Consider the following 7,030-nt stretch of genomic DNA (forward strand, 5'->3'; position numbering starts at 1 on the left):
AGACCACCCTCACTTCAGACCTCAAGTCCTGAGTCAGTCACATTCCTATCCAACCAGCTACCAAGTTGTGGGTTTCCAAGACCCCCTCCGGTCTCATAACTCACTAGAACAAATCACAGAACTTTCTGAAATATCTACTTACGATTATAGTTTGCTGAGCTCCCATGCCCTCTCCCCAGGGACACAGGATTGATCACCCTCCCTGTCCATCCCTGTGTTCACCCACCAAGAGATCCACCAGACCTTGGTGTCCAGAGATTTTACTGGGGTTTCATTGTGCAGGCAGGGTCAATTAAATCACTGGTCATGGGACCTCCCCTCTCCAAAGATGGTGGCCTGAAGTTTCCACCCTCAGATTATGTAGTTGGACTTTCTGGTGACCAGCCAGAAGCCATCTCGGGGGTGCATGGGGACTAGCTTCATTGGCATCATGAAGGCTCTCCTCCTACACTCAGGAAATGCCAAAGCTTTTTGAAGCTCTGTGCCAGGAACCAGGGACAAAGGTCAGTTTATTCCCTTTAGACACCAAGTATCCATTGAAAAGCTTGTGAAACTAAAACAAGAGTTTACCATGAGGGCGTATACGAAATAAATTAATAAAAATCAGTGTATCTCTTTTATGTCAATGAAGACCAGTAAGAAAATACAGCCGTGGAAATGTCTTACAATAGCAGGGACATATAATTTAGTAGAACAAACTTAATAAGGACGATGGCAGAGATGGCAGAGATTCCAGAGCATACAGGGAGAACATCAGGAAAAGAAAGGAATGTGATGTTGGGTTAGGAGAGACGGGTGACAGAGCAGGAGGCAGAACAGATGGCCGTGGGGCTAACTCTGAGGGTGGTGACTAAAGGGATATGCGTCACAGTGGGATTAGCTGGACTTGAAAAGTCCATTGTACCTTGGGTAGAACTAGGAGAGCCAAGATGATGCCTGGGGGGAGGGGTGATAATAGGAGGAGGCATGTTACATGCCTGCACCTAGGCATTGCAGTGGGCTAACACTTGACTTCTGTCCGCCAGACACCAGGCTTATTTGAGTCACCCAGTGAACACAGCCTCTCCAGAAGTATCCACCTAACATAAACGGCCAAAGCCCAGTTGAAAACAACCAGGCAGTTAGGCATTAAAGGAGAAAAACTAAGCCTCGGTTTTGTTGCTTTCTGTCAGTCTCAATTCCTGTGATGTTCTAATAAAGCTTAAATGTATTTATACTCATCCTGCTTCAAAGAGAAAATTTAAATTTAGTTAGAAAAGCTGGTACAGCTTAATCGTTTTATTTTTCTACCATCACTCTCTAGTGGAGGAGACTCTGAACTTCAGACAGAATGAGTTAGGGTTCAGGACAAAAAAATAGAGGTCCGGACACTATGCTAAACACTCTTGAATTTATAAGAGCCATTGATTCTCACAGACTGTGAGGGAGACATGGCTGTTCTCCTTTCAGATTTGGAAATAGAGTCTGGGAAGTTAAATGGCTCAATTAAGGTCATGCTGTGGCCAACTCAAATCCAGATTTTTTTATTTTATATATATTTTTCATCATTCTTCATTTTTGTACAATGTATGCTTTCTCCTTTCAGGTGCAGTCCCTGGAGCTGGAAGGGATTATGCTCAGTGAAATAAGCCAGAAAGAAAAAAAAATATCGGATGGTTTCACTTATAGGAGGAATGTAGAGGAATAAATAAGCAATCAGGGAAAAAAGTAATTATAATAAATTAAAAATCAAAATTAACAGGCAACTATAAATCAGAGACATTCTGATTTATGTTTTTATGATTTATTTATTTATTTATGGGGAGGAGGAGGGAGAGGGATCAAATCCAGATTGTTGAAATCCAAGTCGAGTGCTATTCTCACCTCATGGTAAAATAACTCAATTTTATCCATGTGTGTGACCATGTGAATAAAAAAGATAGATGTGTGCACAAATATGTATACATGTATAATTTGCATAAATGTATATATGGAAAGAATCATGTGGAGAAGTTTTTCCTTTATTTTTTTCCTTTTGCTTATTTTTTCTCGTATATCTGAGAAAAGGACATGTATAAAATGGAAACAGAACTATACCGTAAAATTCAGTTTTTTGCATTTTTTCGATTTTTACTCCATATTATCTAATGACTATTTTCCCATTACAATTACTCCTTCTGAAAATACATTATTGGGTACCAATAAAGACAGAAATAGAATACATCTATATGTGAAATCACAGTGTCATCTTGATATTCATCTTGAAAGCTGGGGAAGGTTGCTGGAATACATACAGTGATGACCTGAGTCCACTTCCCATAATAAGTGTGTATTTCTTTTTTGTAAAAAACGTAAGCTTTACATTTATCAAGAGACTCAAGACACTTCACTGTTGTTGTTTAATTTGCATCATATTTTAAAATAGTTTGCTTGTGTTAAGGGTGACCACATGGCCATGTTTTTCTATTAATATTGACGTTGATGTGGCATGTTATATTCCCATATTTAGTAACATTTTTTAACATTTCTTTTACATTTTTTTACATTTTACATTTTTGTAAAAAACATTTTACAAAATTTTAAAAAACATTTCTTTTTTTAAATTCTTTTTACTTATTTTTTACATCATTGTTCATTTTTAAACAATATTTGCTTCCCCCCACTCCCTCAGGTGTAGTCCCCATAGAGTTTCCTTCACCCATACACCCGTGCACCATCACCTCAGTCCCCTGTGCTCCTCCCTGCCTCCCCAATCCCTCTCCCTCTTCCTCCCCTGCAGGACAGTAACATTTTCCTTTAACACCTGCTTGGAAGGCAGCGCTAGAACACACAGGGGAGCAGAATGTGCCTCACCCAAATATGCTCCAGTGGTATAAGCATTATTTTGAGCTCAACAATTGAGAAGCATTAGGTACAAGACAAGCTCTCTGCTTACCAACTTTTTACCCAAAATCAGGACATAAATTTGAAAAGGTGCCTCTACTCCCCTCTCTACCAAGAAAGTTAATCACTGGAAACACTGATAAGGGACCGTTATCAACCCAGTTCTCTCACATATTCATCTTCCCACAATTTGCCACATTAGAAACTCAAAACTCCTTTTCATCATGTTGCTTCTCTACATATTTATTGTTTTGTTAAGTCATTATAATAGGCACAAGTTCTAACCCTTTGAGTTATTCATCGCTAAGCCCTACCTTGTGGCTATTCCCTGCAGGAGCTAATGAATTTTTCTTTTTAAACAGTTTAATTTACAAGGCCCCCACTAATAACTCTAAGATGAAGAGAAGAAAGAGATGTTTTCCCTCCCTTGCAAACCTCTCTCAAAAAACTGTTACAAGACAGGGTGAGGGACATCCCGGGACCCCCAAAAATTCAGCTTTAAATGAGCTCTTCCATCTGCCACATCAAGACAAAACGTACGTAAGACCTTCAATAAACAAGAACTTAAACACAATTAATGTGCAATAAAGAGAAGAGAAAGAATATATTTTCCAAATCAATTACCCTAGGTTACCCATCCCCTCATGGGTAAATGCCCAGACAAACAGGGTTGGCCCAGATCAGGACCACTGAGCCCCAAAAGCCTGCCACAAGTCTAAAGCACCTTCTGGAGAGGACCCACAGGAGAGGGGTAGAAAGGACCAGGCAAGTCTGGAAGAAAAGAGCAAAATCAAAATCAAGATAAAGGTTGCCATTGCTAGCCTCCCTAAGGGTCTCTCATCCACATCTCTGTTTCTTCCTTTTTTTTTTTTTTAAGATTTATTTATTTATTTATGCATACAAGAGCTGGGGTATAGGCCAGTTCTGCAGGGGGTGAGAGGATTCACCAGAGACAGAGTGGGGACAAAACAGGCAGATTGACTGAAATAGACTGCTGAGAGGAGCAGCAGGAGAGACAGGAGAGGTCTGCTGCGCCATGTAAGTAGCTCCCTGGCCAGCCAGGGATCAAACAAACTCAGGCTGTAGAGGTTGAGGATAGCTTCACAGTGCTGCGCTTAACCCCTTGCACCACCAGGGAGGCCCCCTCTGTCTCTTTCAAATTTCTCCCTCTGTTAGAGGGCAAGGAGAGGAGTGCCCCAGAACCCTCAAACCTGACCGCTCGGAATAAGTTCTGCCATCCACCACATCAAGACAAAACATACTCTAGTGCGTAAGACCTTCAATGGAAAGGAAAGTTAATACAATTAGAGATGGAGGATAAGAATAGAAAAACTTTAAAGGAAACACAAGGTCAAGAACCTAACTCACACAAGGAGGTAGGGGTAGAGGGGATTAGCTTCAGCCATCAACCCAGTTACAGAAACCAAGACCCTTAGGTATCAATGTCCAGATCAGGAGGCGCAATACCCAGAAACTATCAGACTGCTATAGGGAATGCCGGGGCACAAACCATCCTCCCACAAAGATGAGCCCCTCCGTGAAGATAAAAATTAATACTGCCCCCACAACGGGATTGCAGTCTTTCTTCCCACCTGTGACTATGTAGGTGCTTCCTTTCACCAACTCTCTCCCTCCACAGGGCAGCAGCCTCCCTGCCTGTGTCCTGTACCAGCCGGGGCTTCTCTTCACTGACCTCCCTCAGTGGAGGCAGCTCTCCTCAAGGCCGCCTGCCTGCAACCATGCAGGCCTCTCTCAGCAAACCTGTTCCTTTCGGGGCAGCTCTTTCAGCCCGCTTGTGCCTATGCAAGTGTATTTTACTCTGCTGTCCCTTTCTCTAATAAACCTGCTCTTTAAATATAACTAACATGTTTGCCTCCTGGAGAAACTCGCCTGGGAAACTCGCTGTGTGCTGGTGAAAGGGAAGCTCTGGTGAAACCTTTCCCAGAGTGAACCCAAGGACCCCCCACTCCAAACCCACTGACCCAAAAAGGGCATCAATTAGTATGCAGTATAGAACGGGGAAGAATGGAGAATTAAAGTTTCTAAATCAAGCAACCAAAGTTACCCATTCCCTTGTGGATAAATGTCCAGCCAAACAGGGTTGGCCCAGAGCAAGGCCCAAAAGCTGCCACAGGTCTAAAGCATCTTCTGAGGGGGACCAATAGAAAAGGGTCAGAACTAGCCAGACAAGTCTGGGAGGAAAAGAGCAAAATCAAAACCAAGATAAAAGCTGCCATTGTTATCCTCCCCACGGGTCTCTCACCCACATCTGTTTCGCCCAGTCCAGGACCAGAAAGCAAGTGCAGCTTATTCACATGTCTCTCTGCTCCATGTGCCTCCTCCAGGCAGGTCTCCTTTTTTGATCTCCATCTCGCTTCACTTCTCCTCAGCCAGGTCTTCCCTTTTCCAGTCCTTGTCTCAGTCTTTTCTAGCTTCACCTCCCTGGCCAGCTCCTCCCTTCCTTAGGGTGTTACAAAACTACTTGCTTCCCTGTAGTTCCTGAGATAGTTGCTCTGGGAGAGAAGTAAAAGAATACAAAATATCATAATCCTCCGTTTTTGCCCAATTTCAAATTATAAGATGGCCAAGAACAACCATGCTTGTTTGCTTTTTTAAATTTTTGTTTAAATTTCTTAATGATTTTATTTTCAAACCTAGTATTTCTAGTTAGAAAAAAAAACATAAAAAATCTGAATCTCATTCCTCTTAACCATTTCCAGGAGGTTGGCAAACCTACCATTCAATGTCAAGGAAAAACTGCTTCTTTTCTCTTTTTTTTTTTTTTACTATCCCCTACTTAATTCTAATTTTTGTGAGTCGTTCCTCTTCTAGAGAAGAATTGGGGTGTAAGAATTCACCAGAGACAGAGTGGAGAACAGAAATGGCGATTTGCTGAAATGCACTGCTAAGAGAAGCAGCAGGAGATAGGGCAGTCTGTGCCTCAAAAAGAATTTGGTGCTTCCTTTTATAATCTGGCTTCATGGACTTTTCATGATAGGGGAGTCGATTTGGGCCAGTTAGTGCTGGGATGTCAGGTCTTGGGTGTTGACCTTAGACTGGGAATGTGTCCTGGCCCTGCTTCCTCACGTACAGAGTGTCCAGTCCTATGGCCTGGTGACCTTATCAATTCCCTTTATACAAGCCTTCCAAAGGCTGGTCAAGGAGTGGGGCGGGGGGGAGGGGCGGTTTAGATTTTAACCTTATTAAATGATGCCCAACAATTCCTCTCTGTAGAATCATCACCTATGAAGAGGCTCATGAGGCTTTAGGATAACCCTCAACATGTTCTCGTGCAGTCCATAAACATCTCATTCTCGTCCATTTTCAGACAAGCCTTTCATTCATTCCCACTCTTTTCTTCCTCTGGGTATCCAAACGGTGTGTTTAGGATCCACTTTTGAAGGCGAGGTTTAGAGAAAAGCAGACACGATTAATCCTATCATTCAAAGGTGTAGAATATCACTTATGTTTTAATCTGATTTTTTTTATTTGAAGGGGGACATTTCCTGTCACTATACGATTTTGTCAAGTCTCACAAAATTTTAGAGATGAGGGTAAACAGATACAGCTGTAGTACTTGCCTAACCCTTATTAGAATTAAATGTCTCCCATTTTTAACCACTAAATAGCAGATGTGAGACGAGCAGCTAAGACACCGCAAAGGGCCAAACATTTAAAAGTGGTATGTGTGGGGGGGCAGAGGATGGGTGCTCCTCTTTATTTGCATTTCTCTGACCCCTCCAGAGAGAACTTCATCCCCACCCGCCAGTCATTTCTGTTATTTCTTTTGTTCAGGTCCTTTGTCCAGTGTCCTAGGGGAGCATTCGGGGTTAGCTTTTCCCCTTTTATAATTCCCTTTAATTACAAAAATCCCGCCGCTGAGGTCCTCCCGTCCTTCCGCCTCCCCCTATGCCCGCCGGTTCCGGGGGGGGGGGTAAACGGCTGCCCCCCAGCGCCCTTTCATCCTCTGCGCCCGGGAGACCCCAGCCTTGAAGGGCGCGGCAGGAGCGTCCATTCGCGCGAGACCTGCGCATGCGCGACCCGCAGGCCTCCTCGGCCCCACACAAAGGTGGCTCGCTCGGCCGACCGGAAGTGGACGCGCCGGGGCCCGGGAGGCCGCCCGCGGACTCCACTTCCCGACAGGCCGCGCGAGACGCCGCCCGCGGCG

The 7,030-nt window shown here is 43.6% G+C and overlaps 1 protein-coding gene across 1 annotated transcript in view; it reads right to left on the minus strand.

The window, feature by feature from the left end:
* MYLK4 (myosin light chain kinase family member 4) overlaps nt 1-7,030 on the minus strand; it is a gene marked incomplete at both ends in the record, with an annotated part of 93,209 nt that overhangs the window by 81,595 nt on the left and 4,584 nt on the right. The gene's annotated exons all lie outside the window — the stretch shown is intronic.

Source organism: Talpa europaea (genome assembly GCF_964194135.1).
Source record: "Talpa europaea genome assembly, chromosome: 2".
NCBI classification, from domain to species: Eukaryota; Metazoa; Chordata; class Mammalia; order Eulipotyphla; family Talpidae; genus Talpa; species Talpa europaea.